This window comes from Myxine glutinosa, chromosome 1, assembly GCF_964187855.1.
Source record: "Myxine glutinosa chromosome 1, kmMyxGlut1.1, whole genome shotgun sequence".
Taxonomy (NCBI): Eukaryota; Metazoa; Chordata; class Myxini; order Myxiniformes; family Myxinidae; genus Myxine; species Myxine glutinosa.
In genome coordinates, this window is record NC_136261.1 from 395,134,610 (window position 1) to 395,150,247 (window position 15,638).

Genomic DNA, 15,638 nt, shown 5'->3' on the forward strand with positions numbered 1-15,638 from the left:
ATGGTGGTAAACCTGGAATTTGTTTTTATTGTTCTCCTTCAAACCTCTTTAAACCTTCATTTAAATTGAATTACAGCATACACTTGAATATTGCACAACACAAATCGCTTTCATAATACTTTCAAGACCCATGATATATATCAATATTTAGCATGAGAGGGCCTGGCATGCAAGAGGGACAGGTTTGGGGTGAAGAAGACTCTGCCAATATGGTGGTGCCTCTTCCCCCACCCATAACCTCTATTTTTCTACCCCCGTTAATTCACCCCAGATCCACTTTTTTGAAATACAGACTTCTTTCTTGCTCATCACCATCTCGCTGTATGTATGCTATGTATGATATGTATGTATGCTCATCAGCTGCTCATCACCATCTGTTATCTTCCCCCATCCATAACCTCCATCTTTTAGACCCCTGTTAATTGACCCCAGATCCACTTTTTTGAAATACCGACTTCTTTCTTGGAAGTCCTGGCAGTGTCCATGTGTTTTATACCTCTCCCACCACCCAACCCTTCCCATGCCTCATCCCCACAAGCCATCTCCCACCCACAGATCTCCCATTGTCCATGTTCTCTACTGTTGTACTTGTGTGCTTCCTTCTCTCTCCCCATCTTGTCTCCCTCTCCCTTTATTATATGTTTTATGTGTCCGTTTTTTTTTTGTGAGTATTGTTAGTTCTTACACGAGCCTCGATCTTGTATGCAAAAAATGAAGAAAAAAGGGGTCTAAAGGGGGTGTAAATGGGCAGAGGGGACTAAAGGGTGTAAAAGGTCTAAGGCTGCGTTCCATAACCTTTTTAGCCCAGGACCCAATAAAAAACCCAGGCATCCAGTCGCGACCCACCGCCCACTTGATATTATTGTCAGCCAATCAGGCGTTAACTCTCTGCCTTGTCAGCAACTTCGGAAGAGATGAATCTGCCCCTGTGATGAATCCGGATGAAGATTTAATGAAGAAGATGAAGATGATGCTGAAGATGAAGAAGCTGATGAAGATGAAGATGAAGATGAATCTCCCAACATTCATTGGCGGTGTATCTTTTGTGAAATAGAATAAAACTTTAATTATTAAAGTGGCACGCCAAGATAAAGTGTTTGAACTTTATTAGTCCCCTAACGGTGTACACCGGAGGGGACCATAGGTTTACACTCCGTCCCTCCGTCTGTCAGTCCGCCAGTCCGTCAGTCCATCAGTCCGTCAGTCCATCACGCAAATAACAGTTTTCCGGCCTTTTTTTTTTCTGAACGCTGAATGCTAATGATTTCAAACTTGGCAGATGGTTTCCTCATGATAAGTTACAGATCACGTTCGAACATCACGCCGTTTCCATCATTTTTGACAAAGTTATGGCACTTTGAACTTTGGGAATTCTGATAATTCTGATGATCCTTAACTCTGCCATTTTAAGTTTTAATTTCATTTAAAAAAGATTTTCTCTGCAATAATAGGACCGATTGAGATCAAATTTTCACCGTAGGGGCGACTCGGTCTGTTGAATATTTTAATGGTAATTATGACGTCACAGGTTACGTGGTTCGGCCGCCATATTGTTTTTCGTGAAAACACGAAAACCCCTTTTTCTCTGCAACGGCTGAACAGATCGGGGCCAAGCTTTGCAGGCAGAATCGCATATCCCGGACGAACAAAAAAGTCAGCGAGAATGACGTCATGCATCACATGCTTTCTGAGTTATGACGTTTTTAGGCATGAACCTTTAAAACCAAGCTCCTCCCTCATTTTTGATCCAATCGAGGGGAAACTTCAAAGATCTGTTCAGCATGTCAATCTACTACAATGTCATTTTGGAATTTGCGATAGGGCACGTGGTTTGGCAGATATCGTTAATTAAACGACAATATAAAAAAAATGGATATCTCTTGAATCGCTAGTACCTCAGACCGTGAGGTGGTAATTATATAATTCACACAGTGCAATACGTGCAGGCTGCTCCACGGAGCGACCTTGCGGGCTTATCAACGAGGCGCGGCGTGACACACATGTGTTTCAGCATACCTCAGATCAAGTTTGAAAACCAGTATCAACCGTGCATAAATTTGCATATTCGATCATTTTTGACAAAGTTATGGCACTTTGAACTTTGGTAGGGGACATGTATTGCAGCGCAATACTCAGAATGCTTGTTTTAATCCTCATCGTGAATAGATGATGAACTTAAAATGTAACATGAACTGATAAACAAAACAAGAATAACTTTTACTGAAAAAAACCGATATGCATCTGAACTTATATCCAGGTGCAATGTTCCGTTGTCATGAACAACATTAAATAAACAACTTTCACTGATTAAATCCGAAAGTGAAACTTTGAAGCCGAATTCAAATGTTCCGTTCGCAACATTGTCGATGTGGATTATCCACATCAGTGCGATGGTTGACTTTGCATATTGGCTACGAGATCATCGATTCGGCTTTGAAGTGGCGACAATGCGATTCTCAGGTTGGTGCACAGGGCCACTGTCTCCAGTTTGTTTCGATACTTGAAATTCAGATATGTCACCATTGAGAAACCTGCCTCACACATCCACGTCGTCGTGAATGGCATCAGGAACTTTACCGCGAGATGTGCAATCTCTGGGTACTCATGAGACACTGTCAGCCAAAACTTTACTAAAGTGCCCTTCCTGAACAGTGTCTCAAGTGTACCATCCGACAGGATGTCGATCAAGTCCTCCTTCAATCTGTTGGACAAGTTGCAGCATTGCTGAACGTCGACTGAATAAGGGTCTCGGATACACTTCTTCTCCACGCGTGGATCAACAGGAAAGGATTAGTCAAATCGTTTGCGCAGGTTCACCAGATGTTCAATGATGACATACTTAATGTCCACACGTTCCTCAACACCATCACTGAGCCGATCATCCAGGTTTTCGAAAATGTCAAATTCATCATTGGTCTACATACTCTTCTCTTTCATAGATCCAGCTTTGACTTGAACGCCGCTATCTTGTTATACATTACGAACACGGATTTCGCCTGCTTGTTCGTTTTGCCCTGGAACGATATGTTCAGATTGTTCAACAAGTTGAAGATGTCGGCCATGCATGCGAATGTTGCGATGAATTTGTTGTTTTTGTAGTAGACTGCCAGTTCTGACCGAGCCACCTCCAAGAATGCGAGGACCTGGTCGCGAAGTTCATCCAATCTTGCCAAAGCATCGCCTCTGGAGAGCCAGCGAACAGCTGCAAAATACAGCACTGTGGTGTGTTATTTTTTATTTTTTTATTTTTATTTTTTTGTATACAAGATCGAGGCTCGTGAAAGAGCTAACATTAATCACACAAAAAGACAAACCGACACACAAAACACAAAAAACAAGGGGAGCGGCAGACAAGATGGGGAGAGAGGGGGAAGGACACAAACACAACATTTGAGAGCAGGGTCAACGGGAGGACTTTGGGGGAGGTGGGAGAGGAATAAAACATATGAACACTGCAAGGACAATGGGTTGAATTACCGGGGGTAGAAAAGATCAAGGTTTTCGATGGGGGAAGATAAGAGGTGGTGGTGAACAGCTGTTTTAAAGACCTGGAGGGAGGAGTGGGATTGAACGGAGTGGGGGAGTTTGTTCCAGACGCGGGAGAAAAGGGGAATGAAAGAGTGAAGGTGAGCAGAGAGCCTAGACTTTGGCAGTTTAACCATAAGAGGGTTGCAGGCAGATCTTGTGCGACCTGAAGGAATATGGGGGGACAGAGCACAGAGAGAGCTGGGGGGGGCAAGGCCGGAGAGGAGTCGGTAGAAGACAGAAAGACCACCAACCTGCCTGCGGTGAGTGAGTGAAAGGCCCTCGGAGTTGACTTCATCGCAGGAGATTCCAATGATTCTGAAAGCTTTGGCCTCAACAGCGTGAAGCCAAGCAAGGTGTGAGGCAGGAGCACCAGCCCAGAGGGGGGAAGAGTATTCCATTGAGCTGCGGATGAAAGCCTTGTATGTGGTGAGGAGCTCAGGTGTGCCAAGGAAGGACTTTGCACGACGGAGGATGCCCAGTCGGCGACTGGCTTTGGAGGCCAGCTTGGAAATGTGGTTTTCCCAAGAAAGATCATGGCAGATAGTGAGACCCAAAAGCTTAAGCGACAGAACTTCTTGGAGAGGATTGTTGAGAAAGTAGATGGGAGGGTTGTCCAGTCGGTCCTTTCGGAGAGACATTGTAAGAGTGTGAGATTTGTCAGGATTGAAAGACATGTTCCACTTGTTTGACCAGTCTGTGATTTTGTCCAGGTCTGCAGAGAGTGAGGAGGCTGCAGACTGCCGATCTGAGGGATGAGGAATGGAGCGGCAGATAGTGGAGTCATCAGCAAAGAAATAGAGAGGATTTTCCAGAGAGTCGGAGAGGTCATTGATGAAGATCAGAAATAGCACAGGGCCCAGAACACTACCTTGGGGAACTCCAGCCAGAACTCCAGCCAGTGTTCTGCATCTTCCTCCTCACACAGCTCTGCAAACAACCTCGAATTTAGGGCGCTCTTCATGAGATGGTTGATTGTTTTCATTGCAATGTCCATTACTTCGGCAAGTCCAGGTGACATCTCTTTCGCCGCTAATGCCTCGCGGTGGAGGAAGCAGTGGGTCCAGCTTGCCTCTGGTGGCACATCTTGGCTGAGCTTAATGACACCGCTTCACCGACCTGTCATCGAATCTGCACAATCGGTACAAACGCCAACACAGTGGCGTTTTCCACCTGACACAACTCAACACAACTCAACACAACACAACATCAGTGTCTTCCCACCTGAGGCTATGCAATGCGATGTGTTTGCTGACGACTGCGAATATTTCTGCGGCCTTGGTCTTGGTCCGTAGCTCGTCGCATGCCAGAAGATCCTCCATAAAATCATCGCCATACCGATAATGAACAACTATGAGGCTCAACGCCTTCTGTGCGATGTCCATTGACTCATCCAACTGGATGACAAACTTGTTGGCCTCTAGGTTTGCATACAGCTGGTGCTCGATGTCTTCGCCCATGTCTATTATCCGTCGGCGAATCGTGTTGGCAGAAAGCGGATGGTGCTTATCTTGGAAGCCGTCATCTCTCCAAGCACTTCTCTGCACATCGCCTTGGCACATGGCAGGATGAGTGGCTCTGCAATACAAGATAAATAAAATAACATATTGAAGCACGCGGTGCTAAGCGCTTGACTTGCTATCAAGGAAGAAGCGGACAACGCAGTAAGTTTAATGTTCTTTATTCAAAGAGGTCACTGTAGCACTGGCGCGCTCTGGGCTGTGCGCCCGGTGTATATCCTGAGGCCACGCCTACCCCTCGGGCGTGGCCGCCGCCCACTTGGTGCACGGTATGATGTCACCACGCCAGTGGGCTTTCGTGTCCACCACAATATGAACATTTCTTTCACTTTATGATTAATCTTGATTTTGTTCCAAGGCAGCGGTTCTTAACCTGGGGGTCGTTTGGGGTTTTCCGAGGGTCATGAAGGGGTCATAAATAACATATCAATTTGTTGAGCCCATTTTTAGGAACCTAACAAAGGTACATAGCACACACAGTATGTTGTTCGTGTATGCGCGTGCGTCACGACCCCCAGGTTAAGAACCGCTGTTCCAAGGCATTGTAAAAATTCAATATGCACGATGTGATTGCCATACGTACTTTTAAAAAAGAGGCAAAGTTTAAGAATGGCTGTATTGCAACAAACAATAACACTTACGTAGTTGTGATATACCAACGTACACTGGCACGAGTCGATGGACACATCAATATTCCAAAGACAAAATGAAAAACTAAATTTAACGATACTTACAGCGCCATGTATTACTTTATGAACCTTCAAACCACCAATGCAGTGAAATACTGCAACGAAAAAAAACAAAAAACTTACCCGCAATAGTGTACGGTTTATTTTCTTTGGCTATCTTCCCCACCACCAGGTAGCTGGCTATGGTCAGTCCCTTCGACGGAAAAACAGCCTCATTACTGACTTGCTGTTGTTCATGTCGCGTGCTTTCTGGAGAAAAAACTCCCGCGACTTGTTGACATGATCTCCATGTTTCTTCGCGAGGTGCCGTTTCAGCTTTTGGGGCCTGATGGAATCGTTGGCCAACACGTCAAGGCATATCACACACTGTTGTCGATGAACATTGTGCTTATCGCAATTCAAGGTGAACCCACAATTCAGGAACACAGGCCGATACTTTCTAGCTATGGCAAGTACCTTACGCTCACAGCTCAATCTTTCGAATGAAAAGCAATGGACATTCGCGTGTCGGAAACTAAACATATGATCTGACTGACCGGATGCATGCGCGGTACATTGCGGTACATAGGTGCAGCCTGGTCGAAGAGTCCACACCATAAAGTTTGTGTCGGCGTTCGTTTGATCTCTGTTCTGTTTAGTCGGGAGAAGTAAATCGTCGATAAAGTTTTTTTCCCGCGATTTCGGAAACGATCATGCGACCCATTGAAAATCCTTCGCGACCCAAACATTGGGTCGTGACCCATGGGTTGCGGAACATCACTCTCGACCCTTTACACACCTTATACCCCTTTGACGCTTTGCTCTCCTGAAGACGGCTTTGACCATTTACACCCCTTAGACCCCTTTACACCCCCCTCAGAAACCTTTGACCCTTTACACCATTTAGACCCTTTACACCCCTTAGACCTCTTTAGACCCTTTACACCCCTTTGACCTTTTAAACCCCTCAGACACTGTTCGACCCTTTACACCCCTTAGACCCTTCCAGACCTTTTACACCCTTTAGACCCCTTGCACTCTTTAGACCATTTAAATCCCTCAGACCTTTTTGGACCCTTTGCACCACTTCAATCCCCTCGACCATTCACACCCCTTTAGACCCCTAATACTCCTTGGACCTTTTAAACCCCTTAGACCCCCTTTAAACCCTTTACACCCCTTACACCCCTTTGACCATTTACACACCCTTAGACCCCTTCGACCATTCACACCCCTTTAGACTCCGAACATTCCTTGGACCTTTTACACCCCTTAGACCCCTTTAAACCCTTTACACCCCCTTCGACCCCTTCGATCATTCACACCCATTTCGACACCTAACACTCCTTAGCCCCTTTACACCAATTAGACCCCTTTGACCATTTTCACCCCTTTGGATTCTGAAGACCCCTTTCACTATTTACACCCCTTTAGACCCCTTTAAACTCCTTCGACCTTTTACACCCCTTCGACCTTTACATCTTTTTCTTTTTTTTTGAATACAAGATCGAGGCTCGTATAAGAGATAACATTAATCACAAAAAAAAAAAACTGACACATAACACATATGATAAAGGGAGCTCGAGACAAGATGGGGAGAGAGGGGGAAGCACACAAGTACAACAGTGGAGAACATGGACATCTGGAGATCTGTGAGGGGGAGGGTGCTTGGGGGGAGGAGGCATGGGTGGGAGAGGTATAAAACACATGGACACTGCGAGGACTTCCAGGAAAGAAGTCAGTATTTCAATAAAGTGGATCTGAGGTGAATTAACTGGGGTAGAAAAGATCAAGGATTTGGATGGGGGAAGATACGAGATTGTGGTGAATCGCTGTTTTCAAAACCTGGAGGGTGGAGTGGGATTGAAGAGAATGTGGGAGATTGTTCTCGAGGCAGAAGAAAAAAGGAATGAAGGAGTAAAGGTGAGTAGAGGGTCTTGATTTTGGCAGTTTCACCAGAAGAGGGGTGCTGTCAGATCTTGTGCGGCCTGTAGGAATATTTGGGGGGGGCAGAACACAGACAAAGCAGGGTGAGCAAGGCCGGAAAGGAGTCGGTCTAAGACAGAATGACCACCAAGCTGCCTGCAGTGAGAGAGATAAAACCCCTCAGTATTAGCTTCATCGCAGGAGATTCCAATGTTTCTGAATGCTTTGGTTTCAACAACATGAAGCCGAGCTGGGTGTGAGGCAGGAGCAGCAGCCCAGACTGGAGAGCAGTATTCCATTGAGCTGCGGATCTTCTAAAATCATCAATGTATGTCTAAAACATAGGGTCAATAACCCTGGTGCTCACCTGGAAGAATAAACAGTATACTGCACAAACGAAGGGTATTTTAAACCAATTTCCATCGTTGCTCGAAGACAGGGCAGCATGCAGAATCACACTAACATAATCATAAGACTTTAAACAAACAAAGAAAAAAATACCTATTTTGGGGGCAAACCCCCCTCCACCAACCCCAAATACCTCCTAAGACCCCCCAATTTATCTGATGCCTTGAACAAGCATTGGTACATCATGGGTAATTATGGTTCTGGTGAAGTTTAATCGAAATTGGCTGTGTAGTTTCTGAGAAGAAAGCAAATACCTATTTTTGGGGAAACACTCCACCCCCCCCCCCCCCCCCCAATACCGTATCCAGTAGGCCAATAAAGGGTTGCCAATTTGATTCATACAGCTGCCTGAAGAACTAAATGTATTTTATTTGCCAGATGGAGGGCACCCCTTTGCATGAACTTTTCTATAGCATTCCTTGGTTCCTTCTAAGAACACAAGTTCAGCATGCACATTAAATTTTTTGATTGCCCCCTTATTTTCTGTTGTTTGGCATTTTCTACAAGCTATGGAATGTCCCTTCTTTTCTATACTTTGCCACATGGCACATACCATACAGAGGGGTGTTTTTTTATATCCCTTGCATTTTTCACAAGAAGGCCCCCTTCTTGTAACATGCATTAGAAAGGAGGCGGTTATGATGGGATATGATTGATGTTTAAGACAATGAAGCGTATCGACAAAATAAGTGCAGAATAATTCTTGAGCAGAGACAGTGACAGGACGTGGGACTGTAGCCGAGTCAAGAAAAGAAGAGTTAATACGGTAGTAAGGAAAGGCTCTTTCACTCAGAGAGTCGTTAATGCATGGGATGGTCTCTGAGAAAGGCAGTGGCAACAGAACCAACAGATAAGTTTAAATTAGGATGAGATAGGTACCTATAAGCTTCAGAGATGGAAGAGTATGGGGATATTGGCAAGATGTTTGTGACTTGAGTATGCATTGGGAGATTGTGTGCATCTGAGTGAAGTGAAGTGGAGCGTGTGTCTGTGGGGGGTCTCGTCAAGGGGTGGAGTGTGGTTGAAGTTGTGTGTTTGTCATCCAAGAACCGCCATCACCAAACCTCCCCCTCCTCCCCCACCCACGCTTGAAAGAAAAACACGAAAGATTGCTTTTTAAATCTTTTTTTCTTTTAATAATTTAAATGAATGTATTTCTCCATTTGTATTTGATGTGCTTGGGATATTCCTGTTCGTGCCACATTGTCTCATCCACATTCCTTCCCTCTTTCCCAAATTAAATTGCATCGTTTTGGTGGATAAAATTTTTCGGGTGTTGATGTGGCACAGCATAATGGGACGAATGGTCTCCTCTCACTTACTCTGGGTTTATTTTTGTCTTTGTATATAAAAACTCACATTCATAAAATGCTGATTGATAAGAAAACTTACAAAATGGAACACAGCGGGTGAACAAACTGGATGCAAAATCCCGCATTTACTGGTTAATAATTGCTTGCATTGTCAATGGAAATAACTCAAAATCTAAACTGAGCAAAGAAAATAACATGTATAACCTTTCCTTTCTTAACATAGGCATTGTATCCATAACAGGTTAATTGTGAAATGGAGAGCTTCTTGGAATGGCTCAAGTCTCAAGGTCTGAGAGTAGAAACAGTCCAAGCCAAACAGCCCAATAAAGAGAAACCCCAAACAATGATGAATGTTTTAAATGTTTGTTAATACACCCAAATCTATTCAGGAGGCTGTTGAACAATGTGATAGACACTATAGAACAGCTCTAAATATCTCCTTTAAGAAATCAATGCCACTAACTATTAGACTTGGGTGCTCAATATAAGGTGAAAAGAGGAACCCATTTTTAAGAACAACTCTTCGACTACTAAATAATTATGAAGAGTTTCTTGAGAGCGGTCTCATAGAAGAGCTACTCATGATTGAGGAATATTGTAGTCCAGGAATAAGATATTTCTACATTCCTAACCCCCAAACAACAACAACCCATGCAAATCTTCTCCTCAAATGAATAATTTGAAGTGAGAAGTGAGAAGTCCCACTTGTGACGCACCCCAAACCCCACGTCTGCAACAATATTTTCACTCTGTTGCTGCTTGGCAGTCAAACAAAATTGAAAATCATTCCAAACAGGAAAAATACTGTTTATAATGACACCATAAAGGACAGTGAACATAATATATCTATAAAGGACAGTGAACATCATAAAGGACATGAAGGACAGTGAAAGCACAGTGAAAACAAACAGGCACAAATAACTAATGTCACGTGTTAGATAGAGTGATGTAATAGACACCGTGTAACACCAACCAGTAAATTACAGATAATTTTAAAAATGAATTTTACAATCTTTATTTTATGTAAATTGATGAAATGCTTCAACACTGTTGAACACAAGTCACCTTCTTGCTACTTCCACGAACCTCCAGTTTAGCAGTACTTGGACATGTTAAATAGGGTGGTGAATAAGGGTGATGTAGAACACTGCTTCATTAGCGATTAACATGCGGAATTTTTATTTTTAACAATCTTTCACTGAATTATTACATGTAAATTGAGGTATACATTCCATGACATAACATGTTCTTTGAATTCTCGAGACGCTGATTTGTTCACAGGTGATGTCTGTCCTGAAAATGTGGAATGCAGACAACACAACAACGATTCATCTGTCACAGAAGATTCAAAATGTGCTTCTGCAAAGGAAGATTCAGATGACATTAACATGATAAACGGAAGTGCCTCCTGTTTTGCAACTGATGAGTGGAAACGTAAAAAATTAACAAACAATCTTTTATGTTGAGAAAATATATAATTTTCAGAAATGTGTTAAATATTTTGCATTTTGATTTTAACCCAAAAAATAAAATGTGTTCTTTGTTTCTGTGGAACAATCCAGAAGTAATATGGCACAAATAAGATCCAGTCGCAGTTTGACAGTGAGGAAGAATCCTTTTTGAAGAAACAATCACAAAATCAAGACTCACTTCCCATAAAATACAAATTCATGGCTCGGTCTCGCAACACCAAGATTAATATAAAAATAAACAAACACAAAAAGGTTCCAGAAAGGCGAATACATCAAACGTGCAATGTGTGCAGAATGGATTTTGCTTCAACGAATGACATCAAAATACACATGAGGATCCACACGGTAAAACACCCCAACAATTGCTCTGTGTCATAAAGGTTCCTTGACAAAAGGCAATTTTAATAAACATTTGAAGATCCATACAGGAGAGTGACCTTACAAATGCTCGATATGTGATAAAGGTTTCTCTCAAAAAGGCAGTTTGAAATTACATTTGGTGATCAATACAGGAGAGCGACCTTACAAATGCTCGATATGCGATAAAGGTTTCTCTCAAAAATGCAGTTTGAAATTACATATGATTATCCATACAGGAGAGCATCCTCACAAATGCTCGATATGTGACAAAGGTTTCTCTCAAAAAGGCTATTTGAAATTACATATGAGGATCCATACAGGAGAGCGTCCTCACAAATGCTCGATATGTGATAAAGGTTTCTCTCAAAAGGGCAAATTGAAATCACATTTGAGGATCCATACAGGAGAGCGAACTCACAAATGCTCTATGTGATAAAGGTTTCTCTCGAAAAGGCCATTTGAAATTACATATGAGGATCCATACAGGAGAGCATCCTCACAAATGCTCGATATGTGACAGGTTTCTCTCAAAAAGGTGAATTGAAATCACATATGAGGATCCATACAGGAGAGGGTCCTCACAAATGCTCGATATGTGATAAAGGTTTCTCTCAAAAAGGCTATTTGAAATTACATATGAGGATCCATACAGGAGAGCGTCCTCACAAATGCTCGATATGTGATAAAGGTTTCTCTGAAAAAGGCAATTCGAAATTACATATGAGTATGCACACAGGAGAGCGTCCTCACAAATGCTCGATATGTGACAGGTTTCTCTCAAAAAGGCGAATTGAAATCACATATGAGGATCCGTACAGGAGAGCGTCCTCACAAATGCTCGATATGTGATAAATGTTTCTCTCTAAAAGGCAATTTTAAATTACATATGAGGATCCCTACAGGAGAGCGTCCTCACAAATTCTCGATATGTGATAAAGATTTCCCTCATCGCAGCAGTTTGAAATTACATATGACGATCCATACAGGAGAGTGTCCTCATAAATGCTCGATATGTGATAAAGGTTTCTCTGTAAAAGGTGATTTGAAATTACATATGAGGATTCATACAGGCGAGCGACCTTACAAATGCTTGATATGTGATAAAAGCTTCTCTCGAAAATATGAATTCAAATTACATGTGATGATCCATGCAGGAGAGCTGAAAAATTGAAATGTCAGGACATGAAAAATGAGGTTAAGAGGATTTCGAAATTGAAGAAACTTGAAATTGTACCTGTGATTGTCGGAGAAACAGGGAATCCGGATGATCAAGAAACCCCCAACTGATAATATAAAAAGAAAATGTCTGCCTTGTAAGCGATCCTCAGCAGTCGGCAAGGTATTCAATGAAACAGTAAGGAGACAGCTGTCATGAAAGCACACAGCCCTTTGGGCAAATACATTGTCAGCACAACTCCTCAGGCAGAGTACCTTCTGTAACCCCTGACAACCAGCCAGCACCCCGAACCCCTTGAGCAAAGCCATCCTGCTGTTACGTAGATGGGTCTTGCAAATGTATTGGTCCTGAGCAGCAGTCGTTATCCTGGCACGTTAACTTCATGGTATATCCCATATTGATCCATGTCTTGTTAACATCTTCTGAAGTCATAAACAGTTCCTCTCCTTAAGTTAAAGAGCATTGGAACATGGCTAATGGAAAACCCTGCTTGAAGGTGTCAAATTATTTGATTCCTCCCAGCTGTCTATCACCAGAATGTCCACACCAATGACTGCAAATTGGAGTCAGAAGGCAAGAAGAATCTCAAAATTCAAACCCCATCTGTGTCCTCAAACTAAGTTTGTAGAAAATTACAGCTTTAAAAAAATGTAATTTTTTTAAAATTTGGTTCTCCATATTCTCAAAAAAGAAATTGTTTGAAAAATTGATGCCAAAAACTCAAATGGTAATATAACTTAATCTCTCAGTCTGATCTTGGATCTCATCGTGCATCTTTCAGGGTCTTCCTCAGGTTGCCAGTTTGTCATTCTTGTCTCTGTCCTTGCCTTGTATCCAGTAAGTTCCATTTGAGTTTTTTGATTGTGACCAGTGTTGAGGAATTTTGTTTTCTTTCTGATTAGTTGTTTTTCTTGTCCCTTTTTGGTGATGCTCAGATGGCATCTTGCCATGGCAGCTTGAACGTCTATTTTTACTCGATCTTTGCTGTAGTCCATGTTTCATTGCCATGTGTGATATGGGGAGAACACCCTTGATGTAAAATTGTTCATCAGAAGAAGACTTGTGCCAATGATTTTCATTAAACTTGAATATGTGAAGGGTTTCACAATGAAGAGATGTCCTCAAAGTCCAAATGCACTATTTGTGTTCTTGTGATATGTATTGGCACATTATGATCAATAATTATCTGTCAGTGTAAAATTTGGCGTTGTCCATATCCCCAAGAGTTATTCACAAAACGAGTTGAAAGCCTTTAACAGTATTTTCCATCATCACATGACTACACTTCATGCCATCACTGATTGCTGACAAGCAGCTCAGTTACATAGGCCCTTATGTGGAAGGCCACACAGCTGGTTGCCACCACATTTTTCTTAACATCAATTGTAAGGCATTGTTAATGGAGGGAATGCCTTTGAACACAGACTTCCAAAGAAGAGTATTGGGGAACAAACCCCTGCGTCCCGCACCCCCAAAGGTTGAGATTCAAGTCGATGTGACCACTGGCTCGACCAAGCAGTCATAATTATTCCCTCTGACACCAATCAGCCTGCTCCCAATCATCAGCAAGGTCATGGAATCCATCATCAATTCTGATATTAAATCCTTCCTCTTCTCCAATGGCTTGATCTGAGATCATCAATATGGATTCAGACCTTGTCATTCTACTCTGGACATCCTGCTTCGGCTGTCTCAACAATGGACGGATGTCCTTGACTCCAGACAGGAAATCAGAGCCGTCTCCCTTGGCATATCTCATGCCTTTGATAGGGTCTGAGTACCCACGCTGCTGACCAAACGCTCCTCTTCTGGTAAATGAAATCTCCACGCAGGGCTCATGGATTTTCTCCTGTCATATTCAACGTGGGGCAAAAATGGAATTCTCTCATCTTCTCTTCCTGAACAGCCCGGAGGTCGTCAAGGCAGTGTTATTGGCCCTGTGCTTTTTCTGGTCTTCATCAATGATCTTTATGACTCTCTGGAAAATTGTTATATTTTTGCTGATCACTCCACCCTCCGCCGGTGGTCATCCATCTCTCATCCCTCAGATCGACAGTTCCAGGCAAAAAGCAGCCTCTTAACTCTCTGCAGACTTGGATAAAATTACAAGCTGATCAAACACATGGAACATGTCTTTCAATCTTGATAAATCTCACACTCTCACCTTGTCTCTCTGAAAAGACCATCTGGAAAACCATCACATCCACTTTCTCAACATTCCTCTTTGAAGAAGTTCTGTCACTCAAGCTTTTTTGCCTCACAATATATATACCGTGCTCTTTCCTGGGAAAGTCACATGTCACCAACTGGGCATCCTCCGTTGTTGCAAGTCGTTCCTTGGCACTGCTGAGCTTCTCACCACCTACAAAGCTTTCATCCGCACTTTGATGGAGTGTTGCTCTCACCTCTGGGTTGGTGCTCCTGCCTCGTACCTAGTGGCTTCCCTCTTTAGAAACCAAGGCTTTTAGGAATGTTAGTATCTCCTGCGATGAAGATGATTATGAGTGCCTCTCACTCTCTCACCACAGGCAGGTAGGCGGTCGCTTTATCTTCTATAGACTCCTCTCCGGCCTTGCACCCTCTGCTCTGTCTGTGCTCTGTCTCGCAAATATTCCTGCAGGATGCACAATGTCTGCCAGTAAACCTCTGCTGGTGAAACTGCCACAAGCAAAGACTCTCTCCTTTCCATCACTCTTTCATTCCTTTTTCCATCTCTGGAATGAATTCCTGCACTCTCTTCAGGTCTTTAAAACAGGTGTTCACCACAATCTCATATCTTCCCCCATCCAAAACCTTGATTTTTTTCTACCCCCGTTAATCCACCTTAAATCCACCTCCTTTTAAATTCTGATTTCTTTCTTGAATAAAACGTCCCTGTTGTGTCCATCTTGTTTATTCCGTACACCCCGCCCCAGCCTTCACTCTTTCAGAGATCTCCCAATGTCCCGATTCCTCACTGTTGTTGTACTTCCCTCTCTTTCCCCCTGTGGTGCCCCGCTCCCCTTTTCACATGTTCCATGTGTTGGCTCTCATAGGGGCCTCGACTCGGTGTACAAAAAAAAGTTTCACTGTTGTCTCCCTTTCTGGCCAGTGCTGTTCTTGGTCAGTTTCTCAGTGTGGGTGTTTTGACTTCAAATGGATGAGAACGAACATGAGGCATATTTGTTGGTCTCCCAGGAAGAATTTGAGTGTGGCGATGGCCTGAACACGTGGAAACTGGGCCCTCCTCTCGATTCTGCACAGTCTGGTTGACTGTATATCATATTTGT